The sequence below is a fragment of the Euleptes europaea genome, chromosome 1 (genome assembly GCF_029931775.1).
Source record: "Euleptes europaea isolate rEulEur1 chromosome 1, rEulEur1.hap1, whole genome shotgun sequence".
Taxonomy (NCBI): domain Eukaryota; kingdom Metazoa; phylum Chordata; class Lepidosauria; order Squamata; family Sphaerodactylidae; genus Euleptes; species Euleptes europaea.
The window spans coordinates 153,986,333-154,009,216 of NC_079312.1; positions in this window are offsets into that span (position 1 = coordinate 153,986,333).

Consider the following 22,884-nt stretch of genomic DNA (forward strand, 5'->3'; position numbering starts at 1 on the left):
CTGAAAAAAGCAAAACAGAAAAAAAGCTGACTTCTATTGAGTGAGAAGCTTTAGAGCGTGGTCTCTATGGCATTATACACCACTGAGATCCTCCCTTCCCCAAACCTTGCCCTCCTCAGGCTGCACCCCCAAATCTCTGACAAAGAGATTATGACATGGAATTAAATAATGGAGAAGCCGAGGAAAAGTAGAGCTGTTGAAAAAACTGATATGAAAAAGGATGGAAAGAGGTGAGCTGACTACTAGTGACTAGCGACAGATGGAAACTGTGGGTCAGGGAAACAAGGGTTCTAGTTCTAAAGCCTAGATTGGGAAGGGGAAAGGGTACAAATTATGGCTGTGTTTACTTTAAGGGGGAAGTGAGGACCAAGCAGCTGGGAGGGAAGGGGGTGGATTTCACAGGGCTTTCAGTAAAACTGTACTTACAGAGTTTATATAAGCTAGAAAGAAATTGCTTTACAAAACAATAAAAAGATACTTTAAACTTGCAATTCATAGCTAGAAAAATCCGCTGTCATCTTCAGAGGCTAATGCATGCATATGCAATTTTATTAAGAGAAAAAGTGTATTTAATTTTCAGAGATGGGCTATAATATGACGGTAGCCAAACTTTTTTTTATTGTTCCTGCAAGTACTATTTCATTAAGAGAGGAAAGGACAAATTTAGTTTTAATCTCTCCTGGTCTATGGAGTTAAATCATTGTACTTGTAAATTATGCATGTGAAATTACCAACAATTTGAGCTTGTGCAATTTTCAGTAAAATGTGCTAATGCTGAACTATGTGATTTGCACTGTTTCAAATAGACTAATTTGTCAAGGATGACTGAATCCATTTAGTGCCTCCTTAAAGGTGTGGATGAATTTGATTTTGAAGCAGATTTACACACTTTATACGGCAATAAAACTGTTGGCAAATTTCTCAGATCTCTCCCATAAATTTCTCTTTTTCAGTTCCACAGGAGGTCACACAGGAAGGTAATATAACAGACCACAAGTCAAAATTAAGTGTAAAAATAAATACCTCCTCAAGGTAGCCACCCTGAACATTTGTTCCACAGTAATTATAGGATATTAGAGAAAGGAGCTTGAGAGGTTCTAGAGGTTTGTTTTCCATTCTCCAGTTCCCTTCCAGAAAGCTTGTTAGATTCTCAATAGCCAAGCCCAAACATTAAGCCCAGCTGCTGCCTAATGTCAGTCCTGTAGACCACGGGTCTTCAACCTTTTTGAGCCTGGAGGCCCCTTTAGAATTCTGGCATAGCATGGTGGGCACAGACACAAAATGGCTACCACAAAATGGCTGCCGCAGGAGTCGGAGCCAGTCATAAAATGGCTGCTGCAGCTTCTCTTCAGCCACACAGTGAAGATTCTGGTGCTGTGGTGGCAGCTGCTGCCAAACCAGCATTTTTTTAAAATCTGCACAGCCAATCAAATGGCCAATCAGAAACCCCCACTTGACCCCACCGACTTTCTAAAAACACTTGGCGGGTGCCACATTGGGGCACCCTAGTGTAGTACATCTGATGAAGGGCAGGAAACAGTTGGTCACCTCAACCATCATGCCTGGATCCTGGTCCAAGTGAAAATCTCCCTCACCAAAGAATATTTTACATTTAATTTTCTATTAGATTTTGATTCCTGTGAGCCACTTTTTGGCTGAAGAGTTTGGGGAGATATAATAAAGAAATAAAGTAAATTGAGATGAATGCTTTTTAAAATGTATTCTTGCAAAAGCAAAAACTCTGAGGGCCAAATGGGTTACAATAAATAGATGTCTGGGTTTGGGTATGACTTGGGATGCTTGATCCTCTGTTGGTTCCGTTCACATTCTGATCACCAGATTTCTCAATTGACTGATTGGATGTTCATGCCTGTTCTCAGTATTTCCCAGTCTAGCAGGGTGTCAGGAGCAGGCCATGAAGACAGTTCATGGTTGTGCTCCCAGGTGTTGTTTTGCAGTTCTCTCCAAGGCCAGTCTGTGCCCCGTGTTTAGACTTCTTAGAGTCCTTCATAGATTCCTTTAGTGTGGGAATTACCAAGTACTCCTTCCTGCCTCTGGAAGGGGGGTTGCCTGGGCTACTGGTTATCTCCTTTTGCTTTTCCATATATGCCATGTGCCTTGCCTTAGCCCCTTACTAGCGTCATCCTGAATATGGCTTCGGTAATCTGTCGAGTCTAATCAATAAAACTGCTTTCGTGGACTTGCCGTCTGCTGGAATCTGTTTATGGGTTTGCTGCAGGGCTAGAGCTTACATTATGACACTAGTCCATCGGTTATGACACTAGTCCGCCGCTGTGAAACATGCCTTGACAGTGTGGAGACAGTTTTGGGAGGGTTCCAAGGTGCCTTTTGAAGTGTGGTCCAATCACAAAAATCTGGTCACCCTAACGGAGGCCCGCAAACTGTCCGCAAAACAAGTACGTTGGGCGGACTTCTTTGCCCAATTCTGATTCATCCTGAAGCATGTACCAGGGAAGCAAAATCTACTGGCTGATGCCCTATCTAGACTTCCCCAATATCCCACCACGGTTGACTGACCCACAGAGTCGCTCTTCACCCCTGCCCAATGTGGTCTAGTGCCCACTCTGGCTGTGCAAACCCGTTCTCAGACTCACTCCCCACCGCTGCTGCTTCCAGAGGGGACGGATGCCCCGCGCCCGGGGGAGCCGGTGACGCCACCTATTTTGCTTCCTCCTCCCTCGGAGTGATCTACAGCCATGTCTCCCAAGGCACGGGGACCTGAGCACCCAGTTCAGCCGCCCCCTACTCCAGTATCTACTCCGTCCCCAGTCCAACTGCCCACCGGCACTACTCCAGAGGGGGTGGAAGGTCTGTCCAAGTCCTTTCGAGATACTCTTATTCATAGTTATCAAGTGGAACTTTCCTCGCAGACCCTTCCAACTCTGATTAAACGCGGGGAGTTTTGGTACAAGAATTCTAAATTGTATGTGCCAGAGGTGTTGCGGGGGGAGGTTTGGGGTTTGGTTCATGGTGCCAAGACCGCCGGACATTTCAGATTCCTTAAGACATTGCATTTACTTAGGAGGCAATTTTGGTGGGAGGGCATGCGGTCAGATGTGGACTCCTTCATCCGCAGCTGCCCCATCTGTGCAGCGGCCAAACGGGCACAGGGAAAACTGCCCGGACTTTTGCAACCTTTAGAGACCCCCTCTAAGCCTTGGGAGGTGATTGCAATGGACTTCATGATGGATCTACCCCCTAGTGGGGGGAAGACTGTACTTTGGGTGATTACTGATCTGTTTTCAAAGCAGGTGCATCTTGTGCCCTGCGCAGGTATCCCTTCTGCCCCAAAATTGGCCTGCCTCTTTGTGTCACATGTCTTCCGTCTCCATTCTTTCCCACGCAAGGTGGTAACGGACAGGGGTTCAAATTTTGTGGCCAAATTCTGGAAAGCTTACCTCAAACTGGTTGGAGTGGAACAGGGACTATCTAGTGCCTTCCATCCCCAAACGGATGGTCAAACCAAACGGGTAAATACGGTCCTGGAATGTTATTTGCGCTGTTATGTCAATTACCATCAGGATGACTGGGTAAACCTGTTGCCTTTTGCCGAATATGCTTACAATAATGCGGTTCACCAATCCACAGGGTTCAGCCCGTTTCAGATTGTTCATGGTAAAGAATTTAATCCTGTGGGCCATGTTGATGTTTCTGAAGAGGAGGGGGTGCTGATGTGGCTGAATGGGTGCGTTCCATTCAAACAACTTGGCCATGACTGGTTAAAAATCTGGAGCGAGCCAAACAAAAGTACAAAGCTCAGGCTGACAAACATCGCTCCCCGGTAAGAAATACAGGGTGGGGGATCTCGTCTATCTGTCCACCAAGAACCTATGATCCACCTGCCCGTGTGATAAACTCAGTGCCAAGTATGTAGGTCCGTTCCCCATTTCCCGGATTATTAATCCAGTAACTGTAGAACTCTCCTTGCCCAAGTCTCTACGGAGAATTCATCCTGTGTTCCATATCAGTCTCTTGAAACCGTACGTTCCTTCCCAAAAATGGCATCCTGAGCCACAACCCGAGGTGCCTGAAATGGTGTGTGGGGGAGAACATTTTGAAGTGGCTGAGATACTGGATTCTCGCTTTCGCTATGGTGCCCTTCAATACCTGGTTCGCTGGAAACATTTTGGGCCAGTGCCCGTGCGTGCCCGTGATGTCTCCGCCCCCCGCCTGGTGCAAGAATTCCATTCCGCCTACCCTCACAAACCCTCGGTGGAAGGGTGAAGGGGGGGGTCTTTAGGGGGGCAGAATGTCAGGAGCAGGCCATGAAGACAGTTCATGGTTGTGCTCCCAGGTGTTGTTTTGCAGTTCTCTCCAAGGCCAGTCTGTGCCCCGTGTTTAGACTTCTTAGAGTCCTTCATAGATTTAGTGTGGGAATTATCAAGTATTCCTTCCTGCCTCTGGGAAGGGGGTTGCCTGGGTTACTGGTTATCTCCTTTTGCTTTTCCATATATGCCATGTGCCTTGCCTTAGCCCCTTACTAGTGTCAACCTGAATATGGCTTCGGTAATCTGTCGAGTCTAATCAATAAAGCTGCTATTGTGGACTTGCCATCTGCTGGAATCTGTTTATGGGTTTGCCGCAGGGCTAGAGCTTACACAGGGACACAGGCATAAGTCGGGCAGCTCAGAAGCCTTCTCTCAGATGACCAGGGAGATCAGCTGACAGTTGACTTCTGAATCCTCATCCCCTTCCTCTGCCAAAAAAAATAAAACTTTTCTGTGTCTCAGCTGGGATGTACCAATATACTGTGGGGAGGCATCAGCCAAATCTCAGCTGATTCTGTATGGCTGGGAGAACACAGTGAAGTTTTCTAAGCTGGAGATCAAAAGCTGAGTCTCAACTGATTGGGAGGATCAGCATCAATTTCTGACTCCATCCCCCAGAACTGACTGTAGCAGTCAAAAAGTTGAATGGTTGGGTGGTGAACATGACTGCAGCAAAGTTCTCAGCATCCCTAACTACCACAAAGAATGAATTAGCAGTCCTTGGCTGTGTATTTGGAGTAAAACAAGTCCAGTGAAAGATAGAAAATAGGTATGATGACTAACAAAATCTACTCACTGGAGATATAAGCTGATTTACATATTCAGAAAAAGTGGTTTGGATAGATTTCTTGAGATTTTACCACTTCTTGCAGTTGCAGGGAGGCACATGTTTGAAAGTTAAATAACAGGGTAGAAAACTACAGTCCTTCTCTCTAATATCCTAGTTTTCCAGATGTGTATACTAAAGTGACCCTGACCAGGATTAGGGCTGTGCTTATCAATAAACCCAAACCAAAAATAAACCCAAAAAAGGCCTTTTCAGCTTCTTTTGGGTTTAATTTAACCCGAATATTAAAACTGGGACTAAAGCCGAAGCCAGATAGCTGATTGCTGAATCAGCCGAATAGGTATTCGGCTTTTTTAGCTTTCGCTTTCCCCAGGCTTTTCCCTATGGGATTTTTTAATGAGCTCTGTGGGAGGCATTTTAGAGGTAGTATTCCCAAATTTTCATGATAGCTTCAAGGGACTCGCCTTGCATGACCCCCGAAGTTCGATGAAGATTGGGTCAGGGGTCCAATTTTATGGGGTCCCGAAGGGGTCACCCCCCTCCATAGAAAAGCATGGTAAAGTTTGCAGTGCTTCTCTATGGAGGAGGGGGTTGACCCCTTCAGGACCCCATACAATTGGACCCCCTGACTCAAACTTTACCAAACATTGGGGTTCATGTAAGGAGAGTCCCTTGCAGCTATGCTATGAATTTGGTTACTCTACCTCAAAAAAGCCCCCCCCCCGAGAATTTTAAAAGTACTTACTTTGCATAGTCTGTAATGGCTGCTTCCTCACCAAAGAATCATGGGAAAACCCAGTTTCCCATGAATGCTTGCAATGGGCCTGCAAAAGAAGGAAGATGCATGAAACTTGTATAACTGTGTCTAATACTAAGCTGGCTTGTCCCTGTATGGTTGTGCCACCCACAAATAAGGCAGAGGTCTGTACATATTCAAGGTACTTCCCAGCTATGCAGAAAAAGGTGACTTTGTAAATTAATTAGAGGCGAGCCCTGAAAAGCCATCCTGAGAAGGCCTAAATAGCCTCCAAAGGGGATGGAATGTTCAGCTAAGAGTCAGAGAATTGTGGAGGGGGTGATTGGGAGGGATGGCGGGGGATTTCCAGATTGTCCCTTTCCCCACAATTCTTCATGCCCCCCCCAGCTCATCCTACCTTATTTCTGTAATACTCATTGGCTTACTTCCACTAATTCTTCTGCAGATACAAATTTACAGCTTTCAATGCTTTCTTTTATCTGGTCATCACTATTGTTTATTACTAAGAGACCCTGTTAATAATTCATAAGGAACAACCTGTATTTTTATTTTTATCTTGGCTGAAGGCTTGGCTACTGTAAACTATTTTATTGCTTTCTTTATGTATACTTCATTAAACCAATTGGATTTGTCTTGTGCAGCACTGATTTCTCAATTCCAAGACTGAAAATGAGACCGCCATCTCTCTCTTAAACAGTATCTTTTGCAATAAGCTCTCTAGCACTGATTCCATTTTGAAGAACACTTTCTTCTATTTCAGATACATTGTACCAATATAAAAACGAATTGGGCCCACACTGCATTATTGTAGCTAAATAAGCCTGGCAGAGTAGGAGCTGTATTCAGTTTTACATAAACATTGAATTTAAGACTATAATGAAAATCAGACACAAAAGATGGAGATTTTTCTTAGTGGACACATAATATCTGGCAGTTCAGGTTTCTGTTAATGATTTCCCAGATGTGAGATGCTTATCCCAGTTTTATATAGGGAAGTCTGGTTATTGACTGTGGTAGAAACAGAAGCTGGGAAAGGCATTGTTTGTACATGGCTTTCCTCAGTTATTGAAGCAATTAACTTTCTGCTTTGAAAATATTGCAGTGACCATATTTAGCTGCCAAGTAAGAATCAAGAAGTGCACCTACATATCTATCTACTTATAGTCTGGGCCTCCCCAGAAGTCATTCTAAGTACATTCTTACAGTGCTTCTAGGTTGGACTTTCCGGGAGATGGTGTTCTTCCTGGTGTAGAAGGGGAACCTTGGACTTCTGGCAGCAGACAGGTCACTGTTCCCAATTTCACTTTTAACAGCAGGGAAGATAGTAGAGGAATTGAAAGGGAGAGAAAGATAGCAAAGGATGACATATGTGGCCTGGATAAGGTTGCCATTTTAAGTTGGGATAAGGACTAAATGGTTAAGCTATAGGCCTCCCAGAAAAGATGGGCTTTGATAAGGGATGTGAAGGAGAAGGGTCACCATGCACACAGTAATAGAGAGAATTCCAGTAATAGGTATAAAGGAGAAGGAAGAGGAGGAGAAGCAGAGTTGGTTTTTATATCCCGATTTTCTCTACCTTTAAGGAGTCTCAAACTGGCTTATAATTGCCTTCCCTTCCTCTCCCCACAGCAGACACCTTGTGAGGTGGATGGGGCTGAGAGAGTTCCAAGAGAACTGTGAGTAGCGCAAGGTCACCCAGCAGGCTTCATGTGGAGTGGGGAAACAAACCCAGTTCACCAGATTAGAGTCCACTGCATGTGGAGGAGTGAAGAAGGGACCAACAGGGTCATAGAATTGGAAGGGACCAACAGGGTCATCTAGTCCACCCCGTTGCACAATGCAGAAAATTCACAACTACCTCCCACACACACACCCAGTGACCCCTACTCCATGCACATAATACGGCTAAGATACCCTCCCTCTCATGATCTGCCTAAGATCATAGAATCAGCATTGCTGACAGATGGCCATCCAGCCTCTGTTTAAAAACCTCCAGGGAAGGAGAACCCACCACCTCCCGAGGAAGCCTGTTCCACTGAAGAACCACTCTGCTAGAAAATCCTTCCTAATGTCTGGACAGAAACTCTTTTGATTTAATTTCAACCTGTTGGTTCTGGTCCAACCTTCTGGGGCAACAGAAAACAACTCAGCCCCATCCTTTATATGACATCTTCAAGTACTTGAAGTCCTTGAAGATGGTTATCATATCCCCTCTCAGTCGTCTCCTCTTCAGGCTAAACACACCCAGCTCCTTCAACCTTTCCTCATAAGACTTGGTCTCCAGACCCCTCACCATCTTTGTTGCCCTCCTCTGGACACATTTCAGCTTGTCTACATCCTTCTTAAATTGTGGTGCCCAAAACTTTACACAATATTCTAGGTGAGGTCTAACCACAGCAGAGTAAAGCGATACCATCACTTTGCGTGATCTGGACACCAATGACTGCCCAGTCCCAGGGTATTGGTGGGGGTTAATCCTGCAGTGTTGCACATCAGTGCTTAAACCTTTACACTGCACTTTGTGGGGGATGTAGTGGATGGGCAACATCTCTCTGCACAGCTTTGGTAGAAGCAAAGAAAAGCAGGCACGGCCTGAGGTCATGTCCTGCTTGGAGCAAGGATGAGTTGGCTAAACGCTGGCAAACCCAATGGGCAGCCTCTTAGGGAGTTTAATCAATAATTAATAAACCCCAGTTTCACCCAGGCATTTTGTCTAGTGTATTCATTTCAGGGTATGGGGGCAAAAGAATACCTATGAAAACAAAGCAACACCTTAATTGTGAAAACTAACCTTGATACGTTTATGAAGAGTATTTGTGACAAAACTATCCGGAAGCTCGATGGAAGCTTCCTTGGTGAATAAAGTTTGATTTTTTTTGTTTGTTTATGTAAATCTTCCCTTGTAGCGCCGATGGAAATGGCTAGAGATAAGATATTAGGACTGATTGAGTTTTGCTTAACTGATCCCCCCTAAGTCAGACAGACAGGAGGGTAACTTTTGCTATAACACATGGGATGTATCACTTGTTGTGAGCAGCGATTCACTCAAGATCATTTGCAGTTTAATTGCTCTGTAACAAAGCAACCAGCAACCTGGGTGAAAGTTCCAAACCCAAAAGGGATTGTATGAAAACAGGGAACAGCATTTATTGAGAAGTAATTAATTAAGAGTACAAAATATCCACGTGAATGTCCCTGAATGAGTTGCATTTTTTTTTCTTTTGCAGGAACTCCTACAGGCAACCTCTGGGTGGTGTTCAGAGAGACAGCTTAGAAAAGAGTGTAAATTTGATTGCATTTAGTGGACCAGGCAATATGAGCCAATTTATCTTATTTATATGCCCACCTTTCTCCCAGACAAGTGGGACCCAATAAGACGCCACTCTCTGCATATTGTATCAGAAGAAATTCATCATCAAATTTTGTGTATCAATAGATTTGAGCAACCTGCTAGATGAGAGCTGTAATATAACGGATAGCAAGATCAAAGAAAACAGATCAAAGGCTTCAGAGGAGATGTTCATGTTTTACTAGCAGATATTGTGCCATGGTTGAAAGGTGAGTCTAGAATCTATGATATCTCTCTGGATTCTAAAAAGTGGAAGATATTTCCATTATACTGGGCAACAAATAACACTAAATGAACACAAGAACCATTTTGCCCTTAGGAAGAGCATTGCCAAAATGTCAAACTTCATTTATTTCAAATTTTAAATTCAGCAACTGAAGGTGAAATTTTACTTTAGCATTCTTGGCATATCCTGATAGTTCTGACTCGATACAAAATCATATAAGTTTTCAGCTGTCATATACTAAATACGAAGGCATATCAGTCGGAAAAAGTGTCATCTATCACTCTGATTCTGAATTTCATGATCATGTGAAATGGGAGCATCTGCTTAAAAGCAGCAGGCCCAGGAGAGTGCAGGAAGGGGGTGGCGGGGAGAGCGCCCTTGGCCCCCGCTGGGGCCTGGCATGCCCAGGAGAGTGTGGGGGGTGGCAGGGAGAGCATGCCTGGCCCCCGCCGGGGCCTGGTGCACCCGGGAGAGTGCCGAGGGATGGTGGGAAGGTGCGCCTGGCCCCCACCAGGGGCTGGTGCACTCAGGAGAGTGCAGGGAGGGAGTGGCTTGGAGAGTGGGCCTGGCCCCCGCCAGGGCCTGGCACGCCCGGGAGAGTGTGGGGGGTGGGGGCGGGCCTTGGCTCATGAGCCACTTAGCAGCCCTCTGGGGGCCGCATCCGGCCCACAGGCCACCAATTTGACACCCCTGCTTTAACATGTCCTCAAAAATATGCTAGAGCATCCCTGTCACTTCTGGATTTGATGGGGACATTCTAGCACATTCCTCCAAAACTCTATGGTATACATGGAGTTTATTAGGGATGTGCTAGAGCGCCCCCAACACTTCCAGATTTATCTTGGAAGGGACATTATTGCATGCGTGTGCTGCACACTCGCATATCGCCCCCCACCAAGGCTCCTGCTGATGTAAAGGGGGGATCTGACAACCCGAGTTGTTGTAGTGTCCCTGTATTAATTCTGCACCACTTTTACAACTTTTTCTCCTACTTACTTACGTGTTATAGTATTTGTTTAATAAACAATTCCTTGTTCACTCTGCCTAGGGTGCTCTGGAACCAGAGCACTGTCCTAGAACCAGAGCACTGGTGGTTAGTTTAAGACTCTTGCCTGCTCCAAGCCTGAAAGGGGCAGGAAGAAAGGAGGGTGTGGAGGGGAGGGAGAGATCCCTGGAAGGGATGTCCCATCTAGGGGTGTGCAAAAAAATATTTTTTTGAGAAAATTTGGATCTGGGTATATTGGACCTGATTTTTTTTGTGGTTCCCAAATATTCTCAAATCTCCCTACTGGTATGGGATGGACCTTTTTTTTTGGGGGGGGGGGTAGTCCAGACTCTGAAAACAGTTCCATTATAGCCTATGGGGAATTTTTCTGGGGCTCTGGGTGGGGGGCTGATTTTTAAGGTAGAGGCACCAAATTTTCAGCATAGTTTCTAGTGACTCTTATTAGAAGAACCCCCAGGTTTGGTAAAGATTGGGTCATACTGATGAGGTTTTTGTTGTTGTTGTTGCTTTTTTCAGTTCAGCTCTACTGAATGCACACCCCTATTTCCATCTGCAGTGCCCCACCTTCCTTCCATGACACAGTTAAAGGGGAAAAACAGAGAGAAGAGAAACAAATGCACACCAATTATTATATCTCTAACACTGAATTAAAGTGTCAAATATGAAATCAAACAGCAGTGTAAAAGAGCAAATATTGAAAAAAAATATAATTCAGTGCTAAATTTGTATATCAAACATTTGTCTGCAAAATGCTCAGAAGATATGTATGAGAGTCATCAGAGTCTGCAGAGGAGAACTGGGAGGGGCAAACTCCTTTCAGAACTATAATGGGAATATTCTGACTGTTTAGTAGACACTTCACCTGACTCTCAGCTGCGAATGAAAGAATGGTGAACTTGCAATGGTTTATGATAATATACTGGATAATCTCTGTATATGCAGAATATAATTTGTGCTAATGATAGCACTATAAAGAGAAATGGTGACTATTTTGACAGCTGCTTGCAAACCGTAATCTGAGGAAGGCCCAGAAATGTTAATTTCATCTTCCGTAAATGATTGGTAAATTCTCTGTTAACTTGCTTAAGTGTGGGACATGAGTCGCAAGGAGCTGATATCCGCAGAAACAGTGGCCTCTTATATGGAAAAAAAAAAAACCCTCTTTTGCTGGAAAATCCAGTTCAAACATTTTTTTTAAAAAAGCATAAATTTACAGTTGCTCCAGAAGACATTCTGACTGGGGAAATCCTATACCCATGAGAGTTTTATTGGACTATTATTTTATTTAAATGAGAATAAAGTACTTACTACAGCAACCCTGGATTAGTGGTAGCTTGGGGCAAGGCACATTTGATCAAAGGAACTAGCACACACAAGAAGATATATTATTCCTGTAGACATATGCTGCCCTCAAACCAGCCTCCAATTACATTCTTGAAGAGAAGCGGTGATATTTCTCATTTGTCCTATTTTAAACTTTTTAAGTTTGACTCTGGAACAGAATTTCTCAAATTTTCGTCCAAGTGGGCCTCCCAAAACCATGGTTGGATATTCACAGCTCAGTGCCCAACTAAATGTTACACAAAATTTAGAGAAGCCATTGAAAAGAGGCTGCCCCTCCATAATGCCCAGTTACGGTTGCCAGCTCCAGACTGGGAAATTCCTGGAGAGTTGGGAGTAGATGATGGGGAGAGGAGCGAGCACTTTCAGTCCATTTTTGATGTATTTTGGCAATAATTCGCAAGTGGATCTTGCTGTTTCACACAGTAAAATCCAGTTGCAAAGTACATTGAAAACAGATTGAAAGTACATTATTCAGTGTCTGTGAAAGCGCTAGAGTCCTCCCTCCACAGCAGCCATTTTCTCTAGCTGAAGTGATCTCTGTAGTCTGGAGATCAGTTTTAATGCTGGGAGATCTCCAGGCCTCATCTGATCAGGCCTGATTCAGATACACGTGTGCACTTAAGAAGCCCTAGGAGTGTAGTTGGCTTTCCTTTATCAGATAATTTAACTCCTGGCCAGAGTACACCTCGGTAATACTTTAGGTTTGTTCTGGGTATAGTACACAAGTAAATACTATTAGAGATACTCTGCTTCCATTTAAACTTTTAATAAAGCATAACTATTAAATTCTTAATACTGACTAAATCAACAAAACATTATCTCATCCATCATTGTTACATAGATAATTAAAGGAGAGTAATTATATGATTCCATAAGAGTTTCTCACCCCAGAGATAAGCAGGTCACAGGCAACGAGCCCCTTCTGAGAAGAAACTCTCAATCAATTCAATTTCCCATATTTATAGGTTTGTATATCATCTCCTAACAATAACTAAATGTCTGACTACTAGATTAGGGTGCACAGTCTTGGCTAACTCATTATCGTATAACTTCAAACACCACACAAGGTTATCTGTACTTGAAATGTCTTCTTAAAATATATACAAACTGTTAGTTCATTCTGGCTACTTTTTATCTTAACAAAGTCTATTTAAAAATTATGATTACAAGTTTCTCCTATATACAAATGTCTTTTTGCCCTCAACCCATGCACCCATCTTTGAATCAGATCATCTGTGATGTTGAACATTCACACCATATTCAGATGTTCTCTGTACCTGGGGCTCAATAGATTATATCTATTGATAGTGGCTCAATAGATTATATCTATTGATAGTGGTTTATACAGCTTCTAAACTATAGAAGGCCATAAAGTTGCTACATTATCTTTTTGTGACTCTCCAAGGCTATTCTATTCTGGGTTTCTATACTTCATTTTTGGCATGCTTCACTGAGAGGCCAGGCTAGCTCTGTTTCTGTGTGCAGAGACATTTTCTGTTTTGTGTTAGAATCATAGAGTTGGAAGGGACCACCAGGGTCATCTAGTCCAACCCCCTGCACAATGCAGGACATTAACAAGGTCATTGTGAACTCTGACCCTATCCTCCGGGTTATTAACTACCCCTCCTAACTTGGTGTCATCTGCAAATTTGATTAGCACTCTCTCTATCCCATCATCCAAGTCATTTATAAAAATATTAAATAGTACCGGTCCCAGGACCTGTGGTACCCCACTGGTTACTCCTCTCCAGGATGAAGTCATACCATTAATGAGCACCCTTTGGGTTCGGTTGGTCAACCAATTACCAATCCACCTAACAGTAGCAGTGTCCAGCCCACATTTTACTAGCTTTGTTTCAAGAAGACCATGGGGGACTTTATCAAAGGCTTTACTGAAATCAAGGTACACTACATCTACAGAATTCCCTTCATCTACCATATTGTCACTCTTTCAAAAAAAGATATGATTAGTTTGGCATGACCTGTTTTTGAGAAACCCATGTTGACTGTCAGTGATCATGGCATTTCTTTCTAAGTGCTTACAGACCGTCTGTTTAATTATCTGCTCTAGTATTTTACCTGGTATTGATGTCAGGCTGACTGGGCGATAATTGTTTGGGATTTCTTCCCCCCCCCCTTTTAAAGATGGGGACCACATTTGCCCTCCTCCAGTCTGCTGGAACTTCTCCTGTTCTCCATGAATTCTCAAAGATTATTGCCAGTGGTTCTGAAATCACTTCAGCCAGTTCTTTTAACACCCTTGGATGCAGTTCATTCGACCCCGGAGACTTGAATTCATTGAAAGTAGCCAGGTATTTCCTTACTATCTCAATGTCTATACTATGCTGTAATTCCCCTATTGCGTCCTCTGCTCCATTATTCTCAGGTTGAACACTATTCCCCTTTTGGGAGAAGACTAATACAAAAAAGGAGTTAAGTAATTCTGCCTTTTCTGCCTCCCCTGTTAATAACTCACCGTTCTCTCCACACAATGACCCGATTGTTACCTTGATCTTCCTTTTGTTACGGACATAACCAAAAAACCCTCTCTTTTTTTGTTTTTAACTTCCCTGGCTAGCTGGAGCTCATTCTGCGCTTTAGCCCTCCTGACTTTCTCCCTACATGTGCCGGCTACTTGTTTGAATTCCTCTTTGTTGATTTCTCCCTTTTTCCACCTCTTGTTCATGCCCTTCTTAAATCCTATCTCAACCAAAAGTTCTTTAGTCATCCACCCTGGTTTCTTCAAACCTCTACCTTTTTTTCTCCTTGTGGGAATTGATTGAAATTGCGCCTTCAATATCTCCCTTTTTAGAATTTCCCATCCTTCATGTACTCCCTTCTCATTCAATATTCTCACCCACGGGATCACACTCAGTAGTTCCCTAAATTTACTGAAATCAGCTCTGTTAACGTCTAGAATACATGTTTGACTATTTCTTGCTTCTCCTTTCTGCTGTATAACAAACTCCAGGAGAACATGGTCACTCCCATCCAAAGATCCCACTCCTTCTACCCCATAAACCAAATCATCATTATTGGTTAAGATCAGATCCAAAATGGCTGTTCCCCTTGTTGCTTCTTCCACTTTTTGGAAAGTGAGGAATCTGTTGGACCTAGGTTTGTTTGTCAAATCCACCAACTGTTCCCCTATATGTCTGGCCATATCTGTGACAGTTGGCAAAGCCAACTTTCACTGCCCCTCCATAATGTCAAATAGAACTTACCATTGCATTCCTCGAGATATTCTACTTTTCTCCAGCTCTCACCAGCAGCAGCCAGTGAGGTATTGTTGGAACTAAGAAACATAAAATATCCTTTCATGACATAAGTTAGACATTATAAAGAGTGAGGCGTTAACTATGGCTTTTTCTAAACCCCCTCGCATAGTGCTTTGCATGAGAAGGGTGGGGTAGAAATATTTTAAATAAATGAGTTTAAATGTTCCCCAGAAGCAGCATCCAGGGGGCATTTGGGACTGCTGTGGAAGGGGTGTTTGAGAAAGTTGTGTATGGGCAGTAAGATTCAGTCTCAAGAAACTGTCACTATTTTTCGTCGCAACCGTACATTTTGTGTCACGTAGTTTAACTGAGGACTCATTCCCCCAGCTACCTTGGTCCATAGCAGTCATAGCAACCTTTATATCACCATAAATGCAGGTGAAGGAAAAATTAACATACAGCTTGCGGGAGGGGGGGGGGAGAAAGTGATTTTTTAAAAAAATCAAAGGTGAACATTCAGCGGAAACAGGCAAACTAGTTTAAAACAGAATGGTAGTTGGCCTATTCTGACAGGTGATTTGGCTGCATTTAAATTCCTTCAGGTATGTGCACACTTTTTCTCAGCCCTCACATGCATAAGACTGTCAAGAATAGTCACATAAGCAATATCAACATGTCCACCGAGTACCTCTTTCCTTCTTTAGCATGTTTCTATGACACTTTTCTATAGTATGCCCTTACAGCTAATAACATAAACCATGACAATATGTTGAAAACTAATCACAGAACAATGACAAAATCAAATTAAGGCAATTTAAAACCCAGATAAACCAATTAGTTTTGCCTATAGGCATTCACACCAGTACTGAAGCTTGCAGTGTCCTGTTTTAATTTCCATAGATAGACTGAATTGGAGTGACAGACTGACTGTATTTTTTTAACCTTGCTTTTCAACAAAAAAATATTAGCTGCCAAGGCACATTGCAGGAATTAAAAATTCACACAAACGTAAATTTAAATATAATTTTAGTGAGATCTTGATGTGGTAATTTTCCTTTCCCAGCTTAAGTACTTTGTGTTTGGATTTCTCTGCCTGCCTCCTTACCAAAGCAAAGCCAGAGAATGTGATAGGAAACACAGACCATGTACTTAGGACAGTCTCAGGCCACACACACATAGCAGTAAAGCATATAGGTTTATTGAACTTACAGAGAGTTATAAGGCAAAGAGAAAGATAATACTTGACCGATTTAACAAAACCCCACACAGAGACTGATACACGGACAGACAGATAAATCAAAGCACTTTGGGTCGTTCCAAGGAAGAGACAGAGATGGTCTTTCCCTGAGAAGGACGAAGACTGGACAGCTGGACCAGCCTTTTGTAGCCTAAACCATGAGAGAGGGTCTCAAACGGCCACCTCCTTTCAAATTCTTCAGATGAGTTTCTACAAATCATGACTAATCTTGTTTGGAAATATCCTGTTCCCAAAATAAGTCACTCAATTCCAGAGGCTCTGACAACTGCCTGTTCGTCAGTCTGTGTTCATAAACAAATCCTTCATTCGTAAGCAGAAATCTTGCTGCCGGTCCTAATGACCTTGCTATCCTTGAACATAATTTCAGGCACCTAATGTGCTTTAGTTAATCAACTCCTAAATGCAATCTCCGTTACCCTCTAAGGTCAGGAGCCTAGTGGAAAAGCTGAGATCAGCTAGCTTCATGTGGACTCTAAACCACAGGTTATAATATACTAAGGCATAAAAAGTGGTTCTTCTTAAACCAAACTATATATTTAATATAAAAATTCTCACCACAGATCTCAGTCCAGGCATAGCAGAAGGATGCCTGATTGCTGCCCCCTCTGTTATGGCTATTTCTGCCCAAAGAGAATAGTATTTCCAGTGCCGTGTTATTCTCTTATAATTACATGCTTAATTTTATGCATTTTGTGCATGCTACTAGAGCAGTGGTTCTCAACCTGTGGGTCACGACCCCCAAGGGGGTCACGACGTGTTTTCTGGGGGGTCGCCGCCACTGTCCTGGGACAGCCCCCATCCCGGCGAAGAACCGGCCGACCGACAGCTGGAAGGAGAGAGGCGAGGAACCGGCCAACTGACAGAGAGGCGAGGCGAGGAACCGGAGAGAGAGAGGTAAGGAGAGAGGAGAGGAACCGGCCGACCAACAGCCGGAAGGAGCCGGGCTGCAGAGATGTGGCGGCGTGCCTCTGCACACCAGCTATAGCCTCGCCGCCCAGCTGAGAGGCGGGCGGGCCTGCCCTGGGCGGCGGGGCTACAGCTGGTGTGTGGCGGTGTGCCCCCGCGTCTCTGCAGCCCTGCTCCTTCCAGCTGTCGGCCGGCCGGTTCCTCGCCTCTCTCCTCGCCTCTCTCTTTCTCCAGTTCCTCGCCTCTCTGTCGGTCGGATGACGCAGCGGGATGTGTGGGAGGCCAAGGAAGCTCCCCTGGCTCGGCCCATTCAGGTCTTGGAGGAGAAGAGGACGGTCCCCCTTGAGGCCGCCCGAGGGTCCCCCCCAGCCCTCCCTGTGTACGTGTGTGTGTGTGCTTGAGATCCCCGGGCCGCTGGCGAGTGCATGTGTGTGTGTGGGGGGGGAGCTTCCCTCCCTCCCTCCCTCCCTCCCTTCCTCCCTTCCTTCCTTCCTTCCTTCCTTCCCTTTCTTACTTTTCTTTCCTTCCTTCCTTTCCTTCTTTCCTTTCTTTCCTTCCTTCCTTTCCTTCTTTCCTTTTTTCCTTCATTTCTTTCCTTCTTTTCTTTCCATCCTTTCCTTCTTTCCTTCCTTCCCTTCTTTCCTTCCTTCCTTTCCTTCTTTCCTTCTCTCCCTCCCCTGCATAGCCTCTGCTAGGTTTGCAAACCTCCAGGTGGTGGCTGGAGACCTGGCAACCCTAGCCTCTTCCAGGAAAAAGATTCCCCACCCCTGCCCTAATGTAATCAGGTAAAACCAGCCCAAAGCATAAAAATGTCACCATGCTCGCCTTTCGAGTTTTAATTCCATTTGCCTCTACATATCTCTGCGAGAGTGGATTTTCAACACTTCTTCATATCAAAACATTCTTCTATACCACCCCTTCCTGCTTCTCTCCTGCTCTGAGCTTGCCTTTTTCTTTTCATACCCTGATCCCTAGGGTTGCCAATTCCAGGTTGAGGAATTCTTGCATATTTTGGGGGGTGGAGCCTAGGGAGGGCAGGGTTTGGGGAGGGGAAGGAGCCCAGTGGGGTATAATACCATAGAGTACACTCTCCAGGGGAGCTGATCTATGGCATCTGGAAATCAGTTGTAATTCTGGAAGATCTCCCCACCAGGAGGTTGGCAATACTACATATTTATTTGCTCAAAGAAAAGAAACAGGCTAAATGTTGAGGATGACATGAGGTTGGCTTTAACACTCAGCCACGAATTTTGAATCTGGTTACCCAGATGCAAGCACAACCATAACATTAAATATTAATTAATTATTTAATGAAATTAGTTAATTAAATATTACGTTGGAATTATATTCTGAAAAATCTATTTGTATTGTGTTTTCTTTATCCTATTGAAAATGTCATTTATGGCTTTATTATGCAAATGTCATTTATGACTTTATTATGCAAATGTGGCGGGGGTCGCAGGTTACTTGGCAATTGTAAAAGGACTCGAAAAAGGTTGGGAACCACTGTACTAGAGGGATGTCTTTACTGTTAAGTTTATTTCCCTACAGATTCATTTCCAAGTACTTTCCAAAAGTCCCAGTTTTAGATTAAAATAGATTTCTGCTAAAACCTATTCCACACAAATTGTTTTATTTTCCTGGCATGCATCGACCAAGTTTTTATATACGCATTTGTTATTTCCTTGAAAACTCCAGGGAAAGACCTTAATAAAAACAAACAAAAAGCCTTCTGCTACAAAAAGATGGATATGCCACTAGTTAAATTCAAATCAAAAGCTATCTTCAAATATTTGTTACTAGTTCCTTAGAGGCTTTCCATTCGTAACTGAAAGCACCCAGGCCAAATCCTGCTCATTCCTGCCACTTGCTAGCCCAGTGGTAGAAGTGCTATGAATGTCACAGCAAACATGTTGAGCAGGCAAACATACCATTTCCAACAGCCACAATCAATCATGAGATCTCGTTGCTTCATTACTGTCCAACTAGAGCAGTGGCCAAATGGCTTTCCAGCTGCACAGTAGCTGTGATGGCAGAGTTTCATTTCCTTCTGTCTCGCAGCCACTGTTGCATCTGTACAGCAGGTGAAATCGATTCTCCCCCAGGATAATGGATGGTCGGTGCAGGTAATTCAATGGTGCTGGGACAGGGGACTGTGACTCCATTACAGCTGTGCAAAAATATGCACGTGCAAAGTTATGTTGATAATACTGACTTCGATATACACCTAACAATAAGACTTGTGGGCAGGGGGAATGCAGTAGCTCTCTTCACATGAACTTACATCTTGAGTGGAAGAGGCCACAAGCCCATTGGCCTCACCCTCTGCATATGTATGATTGCCAGCTTGTGAGCATGGTGTCTGCCCACATAGGAAGCGTGGGCTGTTGTGGAAAGGATGAAAGATGTCTGACTAAACTACAGGTCTGTTCTTTAAGGAAGGCAACAAAAAGCAGGCAAAAACAACAGTTTTAGTTTACAAATGGGTGAAAACCATAGATGAAACCCAGAGTTGGCTCCAGCCATTTGGTGATGCTGCCACAGGGCCAGGATGGATGGTTTTCAAGCTCTGATCCTACCATCCTAAAAGGAATTGATCCAAAACTTTGGGGGGGGGGGATTGGGCAAAACTAGTTTTAGAGGGAAGGATTCTGCCAGGTCCCCCAACACTCTCATTGGTCTCAAGTAGACATTATCAGTTGCAAGGAGAGGGTTAAAACAGGGAAGCCAGTGTGGCTCTTTGTCTTTTCCCCCCTGTTCTTTTTTGCCATCAAGTCACAGCTGACTTACAGCGATCCTGGTGGGGTTTTCAAGGCAAGACACGTTTGGAGGTGGTTTGCCATTGCCTGTCTCCACATCACCTTGTATTCCTTGGAGGTTTCCCATCCAAATAATAGCCAGAGTCAGGGCTGAGAGTGTGTGAGTGGCCCAAGGTCACCCAGCAAGCTTCCATGGTGTGAGTGGGTATTCGACCCTGGGTTTCCCAGATCCTAGTCCAACACCTCAACCACTACACCATGCTGGCTCTCTCTTTGTCATGGGGCAGGGAATCGGGGAAAGTCACAAGTCTGGGTCACCAATTGCCAAAGAGTTGTCCAACAGCTTTTGCTTCCTTGGGTCCATTTTCAATGAAGGAAAAGTATAGCCTTTATTGTAAGTATAGGATTAGGTTAGCAATTCCTCTTTCTGCTGTTTTGCTTAGGATTCTGGCTCTAGGAACTATCTTTTAGGTGTTTCCCAATTGCTTATATTTAGTAGGCATTTATGCTTAGCTATTAAAGATTGATTCTCTTTAATTGACTGGATGTGTGACACAACTGCTTAAAGAACCTCACTTACATACTGACCATTCGGATCACACAACCCTAGGGTTGCTAGGCCCCTCTTTGCCACCAGCGGGAGGTTTTTGGGGCGGAGCCTGAGGAGGGCAGGGTTTGGGGAGGGGCGTGGCTTCAATGTCATAGAGTCCAATTGCCAAAGTGGCCATTTTCTCCATGTGAACTGATCTCTTATGGCTGGAGATCAGTTGTAATAGCAGGAGATCTCCAGCTAGTACCTGGAGATTGATAACCCTACATAACCCAGAGTCAGTGCTGGCTGGGAAAGGGAGGGAGGAAAACCCAGCTCCACACAGGCATTCCTGAGTGTCTCTCACACACACATCCTGATTCTCTGGGGAGATCAGGAACTTCCAGGGAGTGCACAAGAGAAGAAACAGAACTCCTGGAGGTGATGATGGTGATCTATTGCAAGACTGGGTCCCAAACCAAAGGGTGGGGGGGGGAGTTTTGCTGTCACTCAGGTTTTGGAGCTCCATGAGAATACAGACCAGTCTTTTTGGTCTGCCGAGCCTGGAAGAAAACAGAAGGGGAGACAAAAAGGACAGTTTATGACACATGCATGTAGGCACCATTCCTGTGGTCAGAAATGCTTCTTTTTTGAAAGTTCCTGATCACAGGGAGGAAGCCAACATGCATACGCTTCCTCTGTACTAGCACACGTGTTCCTGCTGCCCCCTTCACACAGTGACTCAATTCATGTAGGAGGAGGGGGTTTGTGTTTATTTGTAATCATTGGTTTTCTTTTTTAGATTGGCTGCTCAGGGGCACATGGAAACAACAGATCTATCGGGGTGGGGGGAAATGTACTCTCATTGGCTGTGTGAGAACATGCATGCATGAAATGCTGCCAATTGCAGCAGTTACAGGACACAGAAACTAACCTACCAAACATTCTCAAGCTACTGAACAGCTCGATGCAAAATCAGCTCCCAGCTGGAAACTGGCAAGCAGCACATAGGTTAAACCTGCTGGTGCGTGGGCATCCCTAGCTAACAGGAGAAATCCCTAGTTCATTTATTTTTATGATATTTGTATTTTAGTCTAAGGTTTTGGTTCTGTGCTTTTCATGTTTGGTTTTATAGATACACATGTATATATACACATGTATATTTGGTACAGGTGATTTATATGATATTTACATGCAAAGTGAATTGAGCACAATCAAAATAATGTTGGCTATGCCAAGTCATAGTGATAAGGAAGAATTGATGTTCTGATGATCCAAAGAAGTTGCCCATTCCTAGAATAAAATAATGTGAACTGATATATTAAAAGTATCCCTGAACAATCAATTGTTTGTCTTCATTGCCACAGATCAGAGCCAAGCATGACTCCTCATGCATCCCAAACATTGCATTAAACACCAAAATGATTATTGTTACAATGGATTCTGCAATTACTATTTTTGCTCTAGCTATCATTGCTCTGAAGCTTTGCCAGCAACTTACTTTCTTGAATTGGATCCAGCTTGTTCTTGTACCCAATAACATGTTTTTTCTTTATTCAGGTTACCAAAAGCAATCTGTATATTTTTCTCCTTCACATCCTTCTTTCAAAGGCTTATTGTAGCAGCAGCAGTGGCAACGCCAGGAGAACAAAAGCTTAAGGATGCCTTTGTTGTCCTCTCCAGAAACTTCATTGATATAATTGAATGTTAGCTGTAGAATGGAGCTTCTGCTGACCATTCAAATTGCACTGAGTATAAAGGATCAATTTCCTCTCCTCTCTTCTCCCTTCTTTTCCCAGGATTGACCCATCTTGTAATGAAGAAAATGCAGACCTTGCTGCTGCCTCTCCCAGCTTCTTTCCCAGACCTTTCTGCTACTTCAGATGTATTAGGAATTCTCATTTTAATGGAAACAGCATTTTGAAGTATCCAATTTGGATTTCAAAGAGACAAAGCACGACTAGGCGGGGGTGTCTGTATGAGCCTACCAGCTGCTCTGAAACAGTTCCACAATTTAATTTTATAAAGACTTTGCCTCCCTCTAATATGATTTTTTTTTTTTACATTTGACCCTGGTCTGAACCAGTATAATTGAACAGGAATATACACCCCCACCTTGCTCAGCAGTTCCCCTTATGGCAGAGCAAGCAAAAAATGTCTGTGCCAAATGAAGATCCAATTACAGTTTGGGTAGGTTGCTCCATTATTGCATTTGATGCTGCAATTAAATTTGCTAACTGCCAAGAGTTGCCAGCCCTGCCACTTTTTGGAATAGGGGGCATCTGTTAGTGGGAATGTTGACAGGGGACCCTGGAAGATATGTCAAAATGTGCTGGATTTAAAATGAAACTATTGTTTGAGAGTTTAAATTTTGCATTTCTAGATTGTTTATATTTATGAGCATAAACATGCATGCGCCAACACAGAATCTGATATATTCTCTGCTCCACATCCTG